At 37.5% G+C, this 20,562-nt stretch overlaps 2 long non-coding RNA genes across 2 annotated transcripts in view; one reads left to right on the forward strand and one right to left on the reverse strand.

Moving 5' to 3' along the window:
* Positions 1–10,872, reverse strand: part of LOC148128213 (uncharacterized) — a 34,773-nt gene extending 23,901 nt beyond the window's left edge. Inside the window, exon 1 of the long non-coding RNA XR_015741046.1 lies at positions 10,625–10,872. This is a non-coding gene — a long non-coding RNA (uncharacterized LOC148128213). The remainder of the gene's footprint in view (positions 1–10,624) is intronic.
* LOC113439225 (uncharacterized) lies at positions 10,090–19,981 on the forward strand. The gene is made up of 3 exons (XR_003374521.2): positions 10,090–10,163; positions 17,277–17,483; positions 18,983–19,981. It is a non-coding gene; the product is annotated as an uncharacterized LOC113439225 (long non-coding RNA).
* Positions 19,982–20,562: the final 581 nt, after the last annotated feature.

Raw genomic sequence — 20,562 nt, forward strand, 5'->3', positions numbered from 1 at the left:
GACACCCAAATTGTGCACGGAGTCTTTCTGAGGCAGGGACACTTCATCTAAAGCCAACAATGGAAGTCCCTTGGTATCAGAATATCCAAATGCTCACAGCCATTCAATGTTGCTTGGGTTGAATAAAAGTCTTTTCCAGCCCTCACAGCTAACAGGCATTGGAACAGGACAATCAGGTGGCCTAGGATGGAAATATAAAACTGGGTCTCATCAGCAAATTGGTGACACCTTTACCCCAAATGATCAAATGACCCTCACCCAGGGGTGAGATATGACAGGGTTAATAACCGTTCAGGATTTACGAGCTTCCCTGCCTGCTGTGAGCCGCGCGCCTATCAATCATCATTAGCACATCATTAGCACGCTGCTGCTGCCTTGCTGCCTAGAAGCAGCCTTTGAAACAGCCCTCTTTTCTTGTTTTTTCAACTGCAGCTGTGCCTCGTTCGGCAGCTGAAGTTGAAAAATCAGGAAATAAAGATCAGGTAAGAGCCCGGGTGGGCAAAAACATCAGCAGATTTAGAACCGGTTCTATGTCTGCTGCTCTTCAGAGCTACCAGTTCTACAGAGGTAGACAGAACCGGTAGAAACCCACCCCTGCCCTCACCTACTAGTCTCATGTAGAAATTAAATGGGAGAGGAAAAAGGACCAAGTCCTGAGGCACCACACAAAGTAAGGACTGCAGAAGGGTTCTCCCCTCCTATCAACACTGACTGGAACCAGTCTTTGAAAAAGGAGAAAAACACAACAAGAGAGTGCTAGCCACCCCCAACTCCCAGAGCTGGTGCAGAAGGATGCCATGATTGATGGTAGTGAAAGCTGCTGAGAAGACAGGCCACAGTAATTGGACACACTGCATTTTATAAAGGAATAATGTAATTCATATTCCATCTTCTTGTGTTATACGGTGGCCTTTTAAAAATAAAAATAAGTATCCATTTACTTCATCCTTCAGTAAAAGCTAGAGACATTTAATCAACAAGAACAGGACATACTTTGTGTGTATCTTTCCAACAGTATTTGATTTAAAACTGCTAAAGTCATTACTTTTTTGCTTCTAGGTGGATCAAGGCCCAAATCTTCTAAAAATATGACTGTACGTCTCTATTCGTCTGTTGATCATCTGTGGTTGGACTCTCAAATAGAAGGACTATAAGCCAAATCTTCTGAAACGAAGAAGCAAATTTAGAATTCAGCACATGAACACACGTCTTGGATGTAACGATTTTCAGAACTTGCTACAGCATCAATTTTATCATGTTTACTAATCCTACAGGAAGCAGAGCTGCTTATGAATTCATAACATGAAGGAAAATGCTGCATGCAAAATCAAAACCCAATCCCACAAAGAATATGTTTTTGTCATTTCATTAAGAGAATCTCTGTGTCTCTCTGTAACTATTAGTCTTTTCTTAATCTTCTATTGCTCTTTAAAGCTCTTTCTCTATTTGCTGTTTTGTCTGTGACTGTTTTAAATTATTTGGTTTAATTCTAAGTTATAATTTACTAGTACTACTCTTCCTGACCACAATGACAGAAATTTTTACCATATGTTGATAAAATGTGTGGAATCTGAAAACACACTTATTCATAGTCTGTATATTTAAAAAGGAACTACATTTTTTATTATTTCATTGGATAAGTGTTTTCACAGTTATTAACTTATATGAAGTTCATATATTTTTGGTAGAGTTCCAATCTCAGCAGAGAATAAATGACATTGGTTTAAAAAGAAAAGAGTTAGAGTTTGTTTACATAAAAATTAGAGCTGAGCACATTCTTTCCTTTCCCTCTTCAGAAGCAAAAGAGGAACAGTTTATGAAGCAGAGGTGCAAGAGTGGGAATGATTTGGCTGCTTCAAAAATTCGAAGAGAGGTATGTCCTCTTATGAACTAAGAAATATCTTTTTTTTTGAAGGATTTGCGCAGCCTTTACAGTGACTTGTTTCAGAATAAGCTTCACTGAACTCAATGAATAAGTAAGCACCATCTAGGACTGTTTTATGTGTGCATTGCTATGTTCCCTCCAGTGGTGGGATTCAAAATTTTTTACTATTGGTTCTGTGGGTGTGGCTTGGTGGGGGTGGCAGGGGAAGGATACTGTAAAATCTCCAGTGAGAGGTGGTATTTGCTGGTTCTCCAAACTACTCAAAATTTCCACTACTGGTTCTCCAGAACTGGTCAGAACCTGCTGAATATCACCTCTGGTTCCCTCTATATAGAACAGTTACTAGTACAATTATAAATATGTGTCTTGCTTTGCTGTTATTTTTTCTATAATCAAACCCATAAAGCATAAACTCTATGACCTTATTTCTACTGTTTGTCCATCAGTTCCTGCAAAAAGCCTCCAATTTCAATTGTGTATTGATTTTTAAAAGTATTCCTAATTTTTAAAATCTATATATTTTAACCTAAAACTTCCTGGCTTTGTACATGTCTACCAAACAGAATAAAATGTCAACTTTTATTTACATTTCCATCATAAATTTGAAATACCATTATACATTCCAGAACAGTGGTTCTCAACCTTTTCTTCACCATTAAATACCTTTTGTGGCTACTGATCACCAAGATTTAATTCAAGATTTAAATGATAAAATTTCATCAAACCTGTGCAGACCCCCTGTGGCAACATTGTGTGTCCCCCAAGGTCCATGGACTATAGGTTGAGAACTAGTGTTCTAGGCCAGGGGTCTCCAACCACTGGGCCCCGGACCGGTACTGGTCCGTGGAACATTTTCTACCGGGCCGCCGGTTTGCTGGGCGCCGCCATCTTGTTTCGATGAGAAAGTGCTTCTGGGTGAGCTTTTCCAGTTGGAAAGCAGAGTTCGGGTCCTGAAGGAATCCTCACGCCTTAGTTTCATTAAAGGGGGGGGGGCGGCTTCGAACGAAACTAAGGCGCGAGAATTATTTCAGCACCCAAGGCAAGGCGAGCCGAGTGACCGTCCCGAAGCCATCCTGAAGCCCATCGACAAAGGCACAAAGGAGGAGTTGAAGGTGGTGGGGAGAAGCGGGGGACGGCTGGCTGGCTGGTCGCTCGGCTCGCCTTGCCTTGTCATGCGTGCTGATCATTTTGTGATGCCGGTACTGGGCCGTGGCACAAAAAAGGTTGGGGGCCACTGTTCTAGGCAATTTCTCTGGTGACATATACCTGGCAAATGTTCCCAGCTTTAATGGGTTCATGCTTAAAACTTGCAGGCATAATCTTTTTTTAAAAAAAAATACACTATATTATTAACAGTATAAAAATGTGTAGTAGTAATCTAGTGGTGGGGAAGTTGTTGAAAAATTAGAAGACCTGCCCTTTTTAATGTGCAATGGTTGCTACACCTTGATCACATGACTCCCCTCTGAGAAGAACAATTAGTTCTATGATTCCTCCTAGTCTTAACCTTAGTCTTTGTCTTAGTCTTAACTTAGTCTTTCTTAGTCTTAGTCTTTCTTAGTTTTAGTCTTTCTTAATCTTGGTCTTAATCTATATTAGTCTTAGTCTTAACTTTTCCCAACCTTATATATAAAAAAAACTCAAGGAGGCAAACATACCTAGTATTGCAGGGACCACCTGTTTCTATCCAGTGTGTGTTTGGCCAGACTGGGCATACTCTGGTTCTGACTGATTGAGCGTTGTCATCTCCTGGGACCCAGAAAGCCTGCCTTCTTTGTTGTAGTACTTGCCCTCTGGAATGAGGTCTGGATGAGCCTACCCTGATGGTGTTCAAGGAAGCTATTAAAGACCTGGCTATTCTCCCAGGCTCTGGGCAGAGAGAAGGCTGAGCTCCTGATGGATGCTTTTTTTGATTTTATGTGATTTTCTTATTATCTTTTGTAACTTTTTTGTTTTAAAATTATAAGCTATTCAGAGTCATTGGAAGTTGGGTGGGCTCTAAAAAGAATAATATTTTTTTCTCTTTGCTGTTTTAATTTAAAAGCTGCCTGCTTCTGACTCAAAGCGAGACGGGCTTTGGGGAGTCATATTTTGAATTTTCTCTGTTGTAAATTTTGTTAGGTTTCTGGGAAAGGTTTCTATTTATAAGTGCCAATATAGCTGTAATGACAGAAAATGTTCATGTAATAGTTGCAGCTATTAAGATTCCAGTTCCAAGAGTTCTACATATTATCCTATTATAAACCACAAGGAGATAATTTGATTTCTATACCAATCCAATTAACTCCTCACACTGAAAATCAGGTTGGTCCAGGGGGCTTTAAGTAGGGTTACATGTTGCTCACCAACAGCAATAAGGGCTGATTGGACCACAGTGTCATTAATTCTTTTTAGTCACATACAATAGAGATAAAAAAAATTGCCATTAACTGGAAGAGCTACAGAGCTACAGATATTAAAACTCTGGAAATTTGTCAGGACAAAGAAAAGGGCTATCTATCACCTCCCCACTTTTCAGGACTGTGGGGATTCCTAGGCTTCTCTCTGCAACTATGGAAGGTTAAGGTTGAAAAGAAGGAAGAAACAGAGGAAGGGATTTGCCTGCCTATCTGGAGGATGCAGTTTTAGTATAATCAGGAATCAGAGAAAATAAATAAAGCTAACATAAAATAACGTTTAAATATCAACAATGCAGGAAGTGCCTAAAAGGTTCCAAACTTGGGTAAACCCCAGATCATTTTTTAAATAAATGGCAACTGTTTCTAGGCAAAGATTTGCAGCACTGAATGTCATAAACATGTTCTTGAATAGAAGTCAAGTTAGAATTTGTCAGAACAAATTAGGATGTGATAACAAAAGAAAAAGTTTCTTCAGCTGTCGTTAGAAAAGAAACAATGGACCAGTACATAAAGAATGGATTCAATAGCACCAGTTCAAATCAGGCAAGTTATAGTATAGGGATATATTAAATTTCAGAAGAGTTGAGGATAAGATGTCAAGCCTGCCTTTAAATCTTTATTGGAATTGGAAAATGTTGGATTATAACCAGCATATTATCTATTTCTGCCTTGCTCTCTGATGAGCTCTGAGAGCAGGTTAAGCTCATTTTGATATTTGATATCCAAAAGCTTATCGCTGACTGTTTTTGAGCCTCAGTAAGTTCTAAGAGATGTAGAAAGTCTCTAGAAAGGCCACCTAGTAAGAGTTGTCCCAAAACTACTGGAGACCATGACAACTGAACATGCTTGGTTAGGACAAGAATTACCAGCCTTTTTGGAAAAGAGGCAAAACATAGTCACCAAACGGTAGTAACACTGGTTGAATCCCACCCCTGATTAATGGCGGAATAAATCTAAAATCTGCCTGTTTAAAGCCCAGATTGGTTTCTTCTTCATTCATTTTTGCAGCCGAGCAGAAAGCTTGCTTGCTATTCTCAGCTTTTTAAAAAAAGAAAGAAAGAATTATAGCCACACCCCAGTTTTGAGGTATGTTACCAATTTGGTCTTTACAAAGCAAAAGGGAGACCATTAGAGCCAATATTAGATTTCAATATTCCAGGCAGAATATAACTATTGCCAAGAGCCTTGCCTGACTTTAGTGTATTAATGTGCCTCCTCATTTTGGGCGCTCAAAGAACTCAGGAAAAATCCATTAAGCTGCACAACCACAAATGCTTCCATATGGGATTTTTTAAATAATTCTAAAATAGATGAAATTAATTGCCATTTGGTTGCCCAGATGCAATATGTCAAAATGAGTATTTTAAAGTTTTGGCTGCAGGAGACAGGTGTTTCCACTATTTCATTAAGGCCTATCTTCTAAAAAATAACTTCCATAACATTTTAAAATTTGAATAACATAAAAGTAGATTCTATGCAGACATATTTATTATACTGCTCAGAGTGGTTAACCCGGTCTCTCTTAACCTAGCTCTATAGTCATAATCAATAAATTCTTTAGGCAGCCTTCCTTCCTTCCTTCCTTCCTTCCTTCCTTCCTTCCTTCCTTCCTTCCTGTTCCTGAAAGCTTGAATGAGAAATACATAATATCAAAGTGCTTGAGACCTACAGTATCTCATTACTTGGTGCATCATTTCAGCAGACTTTAACTCTTTAGAAATGATTCAAATGAGTCAAAGCAAAAGTAAGTGTTCTTCTTTAATTGCAGTCTTTAATTCATTTGGGTTCCCTCTAGTGTCCAATCTTCAAATTCCCATCCTATCATGTTTTCTTTAAAGAATTCAAAGCAACAGCATGTTCCCATAGGAAGGTTTCTTATGATTAACTTTAAAATTTTATCTCAAATCCATCTGACCCCTTCGTCTGTTTATAGCTTTCCAAAATCATTTTTGTGATCACCTTTTTACTGTTGATTAAAAAACCCCACATTTTTATGTCTTAAGCTTATATTTAAATTTTATTTTACTAAGTATTAAAGAAAACTGTCTCAGGATGTGTTATAAGGCCTATTGATCAAAAGGTTCTTAATAGTTTAAAAGCAGTTAAGAAGCAAGTTCCAAACCTGATTAAGAAATCAGACTTGTAGGAATTTATGTCTGTGAGTTTGGTGGAAATCCAAGCTCCAACTCCCAGCTGCTCAACTCAAAAGCCAACTGCAAAACCCTCATTTGATGCAAGTTACTCACAAGAAGCAGCTGTTCTTGTCACCTTGGGATCTTCCTTTCCTCTTTGTTTATTTATTTTTTGGTTGAAAAATGTAAAAAGCTTCCATACACATCCTTGACTCTTCCCCTCCCCACTTTACCCAGAAATATATAATACACATAAAGAGAAAATTGTAAGTCAAAGCAAGTCTCAAACAGGTCATTATTAAAGTTGATCTTGGAGCAAATCATTGGGAGGAATTTTCGCTTCTTAACTATATGCCATACAATTAATGCTGACTCCTAGAAACAATACGGATAGGCTTTTCCCCTAACCTGTTTCTTTTGATCTTCCAATAATTGCCCATCACTGCTGCATTTAAGTCTAGCCTCTTTTTTTTGCCTTCTGCCTTTCCCATTATTATATTATAATTGTCATCATCAGATTTTATGCCACAAACACATGTATATGTATATAATTTGGGGCAGTGAATTTACCTAGTACTCCTACCTCCTTTTTCCCCGCAACAATAATCCTTTTACAGTACGTGGGTTTTGCTGACAGAGTATGAATGGCCCAAAGTCAACCAGTTCACTTATGAGCTCAAAGGAGACCTAGAATTCACAGTCTCCTGATTTTTAAGCAACAGCTTTAACCACTACACTGAACTGGCTCTCTTAGCTCAAGAAAGCTACTACTAGAGATCCAATTACAGACTTCTCAAGAGAGCTAGGTTTTCTCATAATGTGTTCAAAATATGTTAATTTGGGCTGGTCATTTGTATCTCAGGTAAAATCTCTGAATTGTTCTATGATCCATTTGTTTGCTTTTTTGGCTGCTCATGTTATTATTGGTAGTCTTCTCCAACATCATAGTTTCAATCCAATGTTTGCTTCCATTGGATGTCACAAGGAAAGCCATTATTTGCATGATTCTTATTTCTGTTAGCTATATTGCATCACAGCTAAATCTCTTTTCCAAAACTTTCATTGTTCCCTATCAACCGCTGTGGTGTTTTTTTCTATGATGATGATGATGACATAAATGCTAGAATCAGATGGTAATGGCAGAATTTCTGATAACTAAGCTTTTCACTTATATGTATCCTGATAGTACAGGCTTAATATTAGATTATATTTCTGAGTATATTTCTCTTTTTTCTAATAGAGAACAAAGGTCAACAAAGGAGGATGTTTTTATGAAGGTTCTGGGCACTAAAGAGACCTCCACTGTCAGAATTATTCCTGGGTCAAATAAACATTCATTCATACTCTAAGTTCATTCGTACTCTAAGAAGTCAATAAACCTTTTGTTTCTGAATTCAATGAGCATAAAAACCATACTGCTAGCTTACTTGAAAGGGAATTTTATTTATTTATTTATTGAACTTATTGCCTTCTCATCTTACCACTGGGTAACTTCATGCAAAATAAATTAACAAAACAACTAATATAGGAAGTATTTTGTATTCCATTACAAAAATATACTCTGTAGTTTGACAATGGCATGCCTAGTGTTATTGAGTGAGCAGTAGTCTAGAAGTTAGGATGCCCTTTTCTTTATCTAGCTTTCATCTTACATGCCTCATTGTCCTTTTCCTTTTCATTCTGCTGCTCAAAATTATCCACTTGTAACATTCATTGCTGGAGCGAAATGTAAGGAAGCCTAAAGAAAGCATGATCTAGAATTCCCCTATAGATACTTTGGACATTTACTTTCAAATTTCTCCTTCCCCCCTTCTCTTATTCTAGGATGAGCATATCAGTTGTTTCCTTCTTCCGTCAGTTTTTCAATTTTGTTTTCCTTTGTTTGTTTTCAACTCCCTCAGTAACATTCTATATTTCAGCTGCTCTTAGTCACTGATTTTTTTTAATTATGGAAGGTTATTTTCTTAATGAAATTAATTATGATGCCTCCTAGCATCACTCAGCTATCACTGAAGATGGGGATGGTGTCAGAGGGAGTTTCCTTCCATTTCACCAGCATTCCTCCCCAATCTGTAACCTGTCAGCTGAACTATATTTAAATGCAACTTTAATACTCTCAAAGGACACTAGACCTGTGTTCAGAAGTTGCCCTAACTCAAGTGACTGTTAGGTAGCTTGAACAGTGGTTAAATCCACAGTTTAAAGCAGGGGTGTCAAACTTGCAGCATCACAGTGGTGTCATGTGATGTATCAGGACTTCCCCCTCTTTGCTAAACTGGGCAGGGGCAGAGGCAGCACATGGTGCATCTGCTCTGCGGGCCACAAGTTTGACCCCTGCTTTAAAGCATCTGCCTAAACACCTTGCTCAATCCTGCATTAAGGAGAGGGATTTGATTTCCCTAATTGCAGGTGATGCTTAGTGTTTGGGGATGTGGACCCAAGAGAACCCATTGGTTACTCTGCTTAACTTGCCTGAATTAAATCTTTAAGTACAGCATCTCTTACTCAGTCTTGTTGAGACAGAATAGCTGAGGTTGATGGGGCAGCAAATCAATGCCAGTAAATGGTGGATTGCATATTATGGATGGCCATCTGGTTTAGTGAAGATCGCTACTGGGGAATGGATGAAATTTTCTAATATCTGAATTCTTCAAAAACAAAACTTTTCTATATCATAGATCCAGCATTTTAGAAGCTTGCTGATTCTTATTAAATAATTTTTGTGTTTTTAATTATTTTTGTTACTGGTGCTTACAAATATATAGAATAACAGAGTTGGAAGGGACCTTGGAGGTCTTCAACCCCCTGCTTAGGCAGGAAACCCTACACCATATTCTACATCTACCTTAACAAGCTGTGTCTTATTTCTGTTTCAGATTATTTGGAACATAATTTTTCTATGAAATGCTGAAATTTTTCTTTACTTCATGTGCTATCCAGCTTAAGAAAATCACATGATTAAGAAAGCTGTGTCACAAGATATATGAAACCATAAACACTTGTCTCTTTTGTATTTGGGTATTTGATATTTTCTATCCCAAATATAACAGCAAACATCTAGGTACATCTAGGTAAGGTTATCTTGCCCAAATCAAGTGTTAATTAAGCACAGATCCAGACAGCTATTATTTCTTTAACTATGCAATTCTAAGCAAGTCACATTGGCTTTTCAGATCCAACAGTATTGCAGGATCCATTGTGTCCCATCTATTGTACAATCTTTTTCCTGTGCTACAAAAATAGACTATTAGACAATATTAGTACAGAAGCAGATTATCATTTATGGATAAAAACCGATTATTTTGGCTTTTGAAGATTTCCCACAGGCAGTTTAAAAAAAGTTATTTGTACAGTAAAATATTTCTATGTATATCTAAAACAACACCTGTACTTTTGGAAAATTAGGAATACTGTAGTCTTATAGCTGGTTAAACAGACATTCTTTTTAAAAAATGCAACCGAATTGAGCACAAAGTCTTGTTTCAGTCCAAAGATGAATAATGTTTAGATTTTTGTTGTTGTTGAGACGAGTAATATAAACACTGCATACCGCTGCTTTCCATGGAAAATGACGAAATTCAGTGTTCATTGCACTTTGCTAATATTGACGTTTTACCTGAGAAAATATGCATGACTTTGCCAAGAATTTAAATAGAGTTCCAAGTTAAGCATCAGATCTGCAGAGATGCACATTTATCTAATAGCTTCAAGCTAGTGATTTCAATTTTTGGTGCAGTATTCTGACATGTATGTATATGTGAATATGTGGTGGGGGGGGTGAGAAAATTATATACCTGTATAACTATGTGTGCTTATTATTTAACTTTGTTGATCTTTGTTTGGAGACAGAGAAATCTAAAATTTAATGAATAATTCCTTTAAAATGTCCATTTGATTTGAACAAATACTTAGCCATTGAAGAAACCTCCTTTTATGTATAATTGTATTTTTCAGCCACATAATGTTTTTCAGGGCAGATGCAAATTTTTTATTGAATTTGAAGCAGATGTTGCTTCAATTATTCCGCATTGCATTTATTACTTATATTGATAGCTTTCTCTCAGGATGACTTTTGTAAATTACAGCATTCTCTAGCTGGGGGGAGAGAACAGAAGAACAAAAAAGAGAAGCCAAATAGGAAAATAAAACTAAAATTATAAATGCAAAATAACTGTGAGATAACAGACTGCCTACAAAATAGCCAGTACCTGTGCTGCTCCAATTAAGTCCTCTCTCTAGTCAGCGTAGCAATTGTAGATTATAAAAGCTGAGGATGTTGGCCTTTGGGAGCAAGGGAAGGCAGTGTATGCATTTGTGAGGCAGTCTAAAGCAGATAGAAAAAGATACTGTTCTCCAGCAGTAGGACTCTCAAAGAGAAGTAATTGTAGTAGTAGTAGGTGTAGTAGAAGAGGGAAAGAGTGAGTAGTGAGCAGGGAGTACTAGGAGTTCAGTGTGTGTGTGTGTGTGTGTGTGTGTGTGTGTGTGTGTGTGTGAGATTATCTTGGCTTTCTTGGGTTTGAATTGGGTGCATGTAAAAGAACCAGTGATAGAAGCACAAGCAAGTTTAACTGAGGCACATTGAAGTACATAGTCTGAATTTTATTTATATGCTGTTGTAATTTGGCCTGGTGGTCAATGACCAAGAAAGCTTGAGGAACAGGGGACGAAAGGTTGAGAAAAGGACAAATTCCATACTGGTAATCATTAAGGAATTCAGAATTCAGAATAAAATTCTAATGCCATAATACTTACAATATATCATATCTATGAGACAGCCATCTCGAGTTTTGTATTATGCCCAATTTTAATTATCACATCACAGAAAGAAATGGGCTAAATATCTTATACATGGGGAGAAGTTACCAATGTTTTAAAAAACAATATGTGGGCATGATAGTTTCAAATTAGACAATACTTTTTCTTCCATAGAAAAATAGTTTCAGAGTTACCTTGTGAATAGTTCAGGAATAGCAATGAAGTATCACTGGTATTTGATACTGAATAAATTGACAAAAATGTAATGGAATTTCAAATATTTGCTGGAAATGTAATCAAACTGGGGGTACATTTTTTCATCTTTGGGGATCATGTAGGAAAACTAGAAAATATTGGAATGGAATAGATATTTTGATTCAGAAGATTTTAAAAATAAATATACATTTGAAACCAGAGGGTTTTTTCCCTTTTGAGGTTAATGAACAAAATGGACAGATTGAAAGATCTTATGGATCTTTGTTTTTATATATAATAACAACAGCAAGACTTTTATATAGAAGTGGAAGAACTTATAAATACTTATAATGGAAGGATGGCTGATAAAGCTGACGGCATTATCAGAGATAGTGAAATTTACAGCTTTGATTAAAGAAAAGACTTTGATCAACTTTATTTCTATCTAGGAACCACTTTGGGACTTTTGAAACTGAAAAAAAAAAACAGCCAGGGCAGGCAGAGTAGAAATATTAATTATAAGGAATTTTTTCTTTAACATAGTTAAAGTTTGCAGTTTAAAACTAGACACAAGAATGTTTTTTTCCCCGAAAGCCATCACTCTGCTAAACAAATAATTCCCTCAACATTGTTCAACGATTACAAAGTCTGCACTACTATTACTATTAATCTTCTCATCATTCCTTATCACCCATCCCCTCCCACTTGTGACTGTATGACTGTAACTTTGTTGCTTTTATCCTACGATTTATATTGACTGCTTCCAAGTATGATTTGATTGCTTATTGTACCCTATGACTATCACTAAGTGTTGTACCTTATGATTCTTGATGAATGTATCTTTTCTTTTATGTATACTGAGAGTATTTGCACCAAGACAAATTTCCTGTGAGTCCAACCACACTTGGCCAATAAAGAATTCTATTCTATTCTATTCTATTCTATTCTATTCTATTCTATTCTATTCTATTCTATTCTATTCTATTCCATTCCATTCCTCTTCTCTTCTCTTCTCTTCTCTTCTCTTCTCTTCTCTTCTCTTCTCTTCTCTTCTCTTCTCAAAAGTACAGGTGATTCTCTACCTACAACCACAACTGAGCCCAAAATTTCTGTTGCTAAGTGAGACAGTTGTTAAGTGACTTTTGGCCCATTTTATGACCTTTCTTTCCACAATTGCTAAGTGAATCATTGCAATTGTTAAATTAGTAATGTAGTTGTTAAGTGAATCTGGTTTCCCAATGACTTTGCTTGTCAGAAGGTTGCAAAATGTGATCCTATGACTGTGGGACATTGCAACCAACATAAATATGAACCGGTTGCCAAGCATCCCAATTTTGATCACATGACCATGGGGATTCTGCAAAGGTCATAAGTGTAAAAACAGTCATGGGTCACTTTTTTTCAGTGTTGTTGTAACTTCAGACATTCTCTAAATGAATGGTTGTTAGTCAAGGACTATCTGTACAGCTAAGAACATTGGGATTAGCCAATACTACATGGTTGGTTTAAGGGTTGATTTGCTAAAGGAGTCATGAACAAGGGATATATGGGTAATAAACAGGGGTGGGATGCTACTGGTTCTGCCTGGCTCTATAGAACTGATAGCTCTGAGGAGCAGCAGACACAGAACCACTTCTGTGTCTGCTGCTGTTTGGCCCACCCGCCCACCTGGGCTCTTACCTGACCTTTATTTCCTGCTTTTTCAACCTCAGCTGCTTTGCGTGGCACAGCTAAGGTTGAAAAAGTAGGAAAAAAGGTGTTTTTCAAATGCTGCGCACCCACGTACGGCGCTTATCAGCTGTCCAGGCAGCACAGCTTTAGGTTTATTACACACGCGTGCAGCATGTCTGGCGCGCATGCCCTCAAAGCATGCGCATGCAAAACATAATCATCGAACTGGTATTAACACCGGTTGAATCCCACCCCTAGTAATAAGTATTTTCAGATATTTTTAGTGTGTTGATAATAACTATGTTATCATGTAGCATTATTGTACTCTTGGTTTTTTAGCACTTATATATGAGCTCTTTTTTAAAAACCAAAATTTAAAAAGGTAATGCTGACTAACAATCTTGACAGCTTTAGCTAGAGTTCAGAGAAAACAGTGGAGGACGGGGTATCACTGGGTATGACACACAATGGCTACATAATAAAGCTGTGGAAGACACTTGAAAGGATTCCTTGGGAAGCACTAAAATACACGTAAAGGGTGGAGGATGTTTGGCATAATTCTTTCAGTGTTTTCCCAAGTCGTCTGACTATGCATTTGCACAATAAACAACATTGTTTCTCAAAGTGCTGACGAAGTAGAGTTGTGTTGCATGCGGGGGTGGGATTCTACCAGTTCCGACCAGTTCTATAGAACCGATTGTTATGATTCTGCACAGTTCAGAGAACTGGCAAATCGTGCCCCTGGCTGGCCCCGCCCCTCTCCATCTGCCCCTCCCCTCCCCTCCCAGTCAGTCCTTTTTGCACATGTGTAACATTGCACACATGTGCAACATTGCTGACTGCATTCTTCCTCACCCAGTCACTCTTTAAAGTATTTCTTTCCCCCACCCTTCCCAACAACCAGCTGTTCCAATGATCAGTTGTGCAGGTCTTACTGCTTCGCCCAGGAGGCTTCCCAGAGGCCCAGGAGGCAAAAAGGGAAATGCAGGAGGGATGCTGCCCACCCACGCTCCATTTTTTTGCCTCCCTGGGTCCCAGAGAAGGCTTCTGGGAGCAAAAATGCCCCCCTCCCGGAGGCTTGCCTGAAGCCCAGGACAAAAAAAAAGGGGCGGTGCTGCAAAAAAAAAAAAGGAGGAGGAGGAGGAGCCACACCCACCTAGTCACCTGGCCACGCCCACAGAACTGGTCGTTAAAAAATGTGAATCCTACCCCTGGTTGCATGTACATACCTGCAACTTGAGGATTGTTCCAGAAAAGAAGCATTATGAAGTGAGGCTCCTTCAGTGAGGTGAGGAAAAGTGTTGCAATGGTTTACACGATACTGTCATGTAATAAAACGTCAGTGGATCTGTATTAACGTTGAGCAGACTGATTCTCCTGCAATGTTTTCCTACCCATTTTCATTCAATATGATGAAGAAAAACAATCCTTTTTCAAAGGAGAAATTTGGAGACTGTTAGCTGCCACCTTACACTTGCTTGTGCTTTGCTACCATGCAGTGACCGTCTGCCATGATCTCTGGGGAGGATGGATGAGAGGGAAAATGCTTGGGGGAAAACAAAAGTACCTTCTGTATTGCCCTGAGACGCTGCCTCAAGGTCACCCAGGCTGTAAGAAGAAGGCAGCTGCATACCAACCTACACCTGAATGGCCATTCTGAAAACATCTTGCTTGAACCTGATTGGTCATGGGGGGTCAGCAGGGATGGGATCCAACTGGTGTAACTACCATTTTGGTGATTTTATGTTTTGTGCGTGCAAGCACGCTTCGCGGGCACGCTCGCCTGATGCGCGCTGTGTGCGCGTTTATATTGTCATCAGCTAGCTGCCTGGACAGCTGAGCAACACTCCGCACAGGTGCACACCGGTTGAAAAGGCACTTTTTCCCCTACTTTTTCAACTACGGCTGTGTTGCGCAAAGCAGCTGTGGTTGAAAAAGCAGGAAATAAAGGTCAGGTAAGAGGCCGGGCGGGTGGATGGGCCAAAAGAGCAGCAGACATAGAACCGATTCTATGTATGCTCTCTGTTTGCTGCTCTTCAGAGCAATCAGTTCTACACAGATGGATAGAACCAGTAGAATCCTACCCCTGGAGTTCAGTGATGGGAGGCAGTTAAGGCAGGGAAACATTGCACTTAGGGATTTGGGGAGATGTGATTCTCAGTTCTAGCTATGCATAACTGTAATAAACCTGACTTCTAATAAAACTGTACCTTTCTCAACAAATGGAGCCACGGATCATTTCTAATTAGGGGTTTAAGTTGTGGCAGGTATGACATAGACATTTTCATAGTTGGAATGTAAGGCCCTTGGACTAGTGGTGCTCAATAAATATCTTTCATCTCTTTATTTTATTTATTTATTTATTTATTTTGTCAAGCGATTATAAGATAACAGGCATAAGTATAAACATAGTTATGAATACATGAAATGGATACATATAAGAAAAATAAAAAGAAACAATAGGACAGGGATGGCAGGCAGATTGGTGCGCTTATGCACGCCCCCTACAGACCTCTTAGGAAAGGTGTGAGGTCAATAGTAGACAGTCTAAGGTTAAAGTTTTTGGGGTTTGGGGAAAAAACTAGAGTCAGGTAGAGTATTCCAGATATTGACCACTCTGTTGCTGAAGTTGTATTTCCTACAATCAAGTTTGGTGCGGTTTACCTTGAGTTTGTATCTATTGTGTGTTCTTGTATTGTTATGGTTGAAGATGAAGTATTCATTGACAGGTAGGACATTGCAATATATAATTTTATGTACTATACTTAGATCGGACCAAAGGCGGCATAGTTCTAGATTTTCTAGGTCTCGAATTTCAAGTCTGGTGGCATAAGGTATTCTGCAACAAGTAGAGTAGTGGAGAACTCTTCTTGTGAAATATTTCTGGACTTTCTCAACTGAATTAAGATACATAATGTGGGTTCCAGACTGATGAGCTGTGTTCAAGTATTGGTCTAGCAAATGTTTTGTATGCTCTAGTTAGTAGTGTAATATTACCAGAGAAAAAGCTATGTAGGATTAAGTTAACAAGTCTTAATGCCTTTTTGGCTATGTAGTTACAGTGGGTTTTAGCACTTAGGTCATTAGAGATGAGTACTCCAAGGTCCTTGACAGAGTTTGGATCATCAGCAAGGTCTTGACTATTCAGCTTGTATTTTATTTTCTGATTTTTTTTGTTTTCCAATATGTAAGACAGAGCATTTATTTGTTGACATTTGAAGTTCTTCAGCAGCTCGCATCCTCCCTGGCTTCCCTTGCTTCAATTAAAATCAAAGATTGGCAGCATGAGGAAACTTCTTTCATTAGTGTTTTTCCCAATAGCAATGATATTCTTACAAAAGAAGAATCCTACTCCTGAGAGATTATTGGAGAATTGTTCCTTCCCTTGAGAAATTAAGCAAAATTGTCCTCCCAATTACTCTGTACACAGTTTTGGTGAATAACTTGGAAAAGCTATTTGTACCCAGCTTGATTGCATAGCTGACATGAATGGTAGCCATTGTATTCCCTCTCAGTATCAATTGCTAGGGAACATAAATAGGATGATACTGTTGCATTTGTGTCCTGCTTGTTGGCCACTGAAAAACAGGGTCCTGGATTGTATAAAACTTTCATTTTGATTCAGTGCATAAAACATATTCTATGTTTTTGATTTCTATCTGCAATTTCCTCAATTTTCCAGTTTCTATAAAGCTTCAAGGCTTGATGCTGAGTTGCTTTCCACAAGAACCAACATCTAATGGTTTTTTTTATGCACAGGATGCTCATGAGAAGGCCTGCAAATATATAAATAACTACTTTTCTGCAATCTGGTGTTTGTCCAAATTTTTGCAATCAGATCTGAGAGCCCTAGGCAAGAAACAGTTCTGCTACTTCAAGTCAACCTACCTCCTCCTATTTACATATTGTGTATGCAAATATCTTAAGTATTTTGACATGAAAGACTCTATAGCTAGAAAAGTTATCCAAAATGTTGTACAATATATTAACAAAGTGCTCCAATTTTGAAATTTCATTTTAAAGGATTTGCATTTGAAATCGTATACATGTTATTGATAATGAAATAAAGCATGCTTTATTTTAAGGCACCAAAAAGTGTTGATTCCAAATAATTCAAAAGATTATTTTATTATGACTTGCTTCATTATGCTGCTATTTGATCAGCTGGTATATAAAAAATTGAAATACTGCTTTGATTACTGTGTATGATAATAGTGATTATTCCTGTTATGTATCCAGTTCAGGGGTGAATGATGATGTCCTTTTTCTCCAAATAAGTAACACACCTCCCAAAATGCACAACCAGATAAAATGTGGGTGTATCAGCAGATCTGGAAGAAGTCAAAGGTTTATATAATTGATTTGGGAAAAGATAATGGAATGAAAATTGAAGTATTTAATTGGAACTCAATGAAAAAGGAACATTCCGCAATGCAACATTTCATGGTAAATATTATTCGCATGTTATCTTCAATAATCATCAACATTTGGTATTGTTTGAAAGGTCCCTCCTCACCAACTATTTTGTTTTGGAGCATGTTGCATGAACGCATGCGTTTTTATATGACTTTCAGTTGAACACTTTATAACAGTGTTTTTCAACTTTGGCAGCCTGAAGTCCAGATGTTGAGAAACTACGGTTTATAATATTTATAAAGTTTAATTAATTCTTCCCCTCAAAAGATCCCAAATTTCTCTTATGTCGTATGTCCTGACCCACTGTTTCTCAAGGCATTGTTCCATCTCTGACGTATTTCTCTATTAGGAAAGGAAGTAGCAATACGTGTTACAATGGCAGGGTTTCTGTGTTATATTATAGTTATATCTTGTATTCTTCATACTATAGTAGTGAATTCATTGGTTAAATCACTATTGATAAATATGTATATTTTCCTCTCCCTGCCTCTCTAAGTTTGCACTTTTAGCTTGTATTTTTTTTTAAGATTAAAAATATTTTTGCTGAAAAATAATAGAAAAGGGAGGAAGAGAGATACAGGAAGAGGGGGAAAAGGAAGGAAGGAAGGAAGGAAGGAAGGAAGGAAGGAAGGAAGGAAGGAAGGAAGGAAGGAAGGAAGGAAGGAGACAAATATGTCCAGCCACATAAATGTTATATATTATTGGCTATCATAAATAGTAATGATTTTGATGGCAATATTTCCCCTCATATATCCTGGCATAATACTCCTGTAAGATTTCTTGGCTTACTCATTCAAGCAAATGCTTCTGTTTTTCTAGCAGGAACAGACCTTAGCTCTCTGAAGAAATATAACATTTGGTATTGTTTATTAGTAGTAAATTCTAAATCGGTAACAGTCAAAATTTCCCAGACCACACTTTACAATTTAACTAGTTTTCTTAAAGAGAAAGAATTGATAGCACATACTTCCATATAAAAATCCAAACATAGCCTCTAAGAAACCCAGCAGAATATATTATTCCCAGTTAGCATATCTAACCAAAACTAATGGTAGAATATCTTCATATAACTTGCAGCAATACATGGTTTATTCTAGATCAAGGGTCTTCAAATTGACAAGTTTAAGATTTGTGGACTACAACTTCCAGAATTCCTGAGCTAACATGATTGGAGGACAAATTCTGGGACTTGAAGTCCACAAGTCTTAAAGTTGTCAAGTTTAAAGACCCCTCTTCTAGATATTTATCTCCTCATTAAAAGGTCACTGTATTGTGCTTTTAAATATGCAAAGGAAATAAGGAATAAGTGTATGTGTATCTCTACTTAGTAATAGGTCACGTGTGTGTCTATTGTAATGTAACTGTTTAAAACAGAGATCTGGCTAAGTAATTCAGCAGTTCGGAAAAGTATGCTTCTTATCTAAAATGCTTTTCCACTGAAGGAAAAGATGAAGTATACAGATTTGTTGAGCAGCAATGGCTGGAAGTGAGATGACCTCTCCCATTTTTTTCTCATCCTGTCATTCCAGAGATGTCTACCTTGATGAAAAGAAGCAGAGCCTGTGAGGAGGGAGTAGGAACAACAATCTGCATTCTGTCACTTCAATAGATGACTCACCGTTGGCCTCTGTGACTAATTCTTTTTTCACAGAACAGTCTGTTAGGCAAGAAACTGAAGGAAGAAACAGCTGGGCCAGAACTATTTTTATAACTAATACCATATGGAGAGCCTCACTAGTTTTCCTATTGGGCTAAGGAATGACTTGTTTTGTTTTCTTAGCATTGTTGCTATTGCTTGGGTCAGGAGGGCTATGACTTCTTCCATTATTAGACCTCTTTTAATTTTTATGTCTATGCATAACTAATATTTCTAAGTCCAAGAGGGCAGCATATGACAGTTTTATAGGGTTGATGACCAGCAATCCTATTTCTTCTACTACATTCAACCTTGCCTCTTATTTGTTGCCAACTCTTTGGTCATTGTTATATTTTCCTCCTGTTGTTTTCCATGTCTTCTACTCTGCACAAAGTTACTTTGGCTTCAGAATGATTGATGTAGCTAATTGATGCATTGGACTCCAAATTCCATCAGCCTCACTCAGCATGCTATGGTGGCTGTGACAAAAAGGCAAATTCAATTATTGGAAGCATTAAGGAAAAGATTTTAAAACAAGTTTGTTAGATTTTTGTTTCTTATAAGGTACATTATATACCCAAAACATGGAGCATTATTTGAAGAAATATGCCAATCAGAACTCGAAACAGGGAGTTTTTTTAATGTTAAAAAGATTACATCTGTTTACAATCTGGTGTCTATTGGTTTATAAGCTGGTTCTTTATCAGTGTAATGGAAAAAGTGATAATATTACATGATGTGATCATGTTTTAAACATTGGGTTACAAACTAGATTGAATTATTTCAATGTTTTGATTGTTTAATTTTCATTAATTTAATTGTGGGAACCTCCAAGGGTCACATATGAGACATGAGTGGCTATACACATTTAATAAATAACAAATATAACATAGATGTTTTTGTTTTTTTAGTTCTTCTTTCTGCTTTCCCACCCCCCTCCTGCCCTTATGTATATTAAAGTGAAAATGTTAAACAAATGCAAGGAGCAGTTCTCTTAGAATATTTTTAACTCTTTGCTTTTCAAAACTCTAATGACAGTAAAGATAGAGACATGCAACACTAAAACATCTTAATCATCAATTATGCTAGTTTTCCCATGTAGAAAACATGACCAGATGAACTGATTCTATTTATTTATTTTTTGTTAAGGCTTTGTTAACAGAATCTTGCAGAATCTCCAATTGACTGACTAATTGGATTCATTTCTGAGTTTCTTTCTCGGGTTGTAAGATATTTGAAGGGAAGGCGATGCTCTCCCGTAAATGATTGTTCCTCCCATACATCTCTTCTTCCCATTATCTCCAACAGATAATTCCCACAAACCATTACAATCTACAGGTTGGAAATTGCAGGAAAGTATGATGTATTTTTCTCTACAAGATTCTGTTTGATTGCTCTTCCTTTCAATGTTAACATGCTACTTAATAATCACCACACATTAATGGGTGGAGATTTGGTTTAATAGAATTTTAC

The sequence above is a fragment of the Pseudonaja textilis genome, chromosome 1 (assembly GCF_049901715.1).
Source record: "Pseudonaja textilis isolate UNSWEBS1 chromosome 1, rPseTex1.2, whole genome shotgun sequence".
NCBI lineage: Eukaryota > Metazoa > Chordata > Lepidosauria > Squamata > Elapidae > Pseudonaja > Pseudonaja textilis.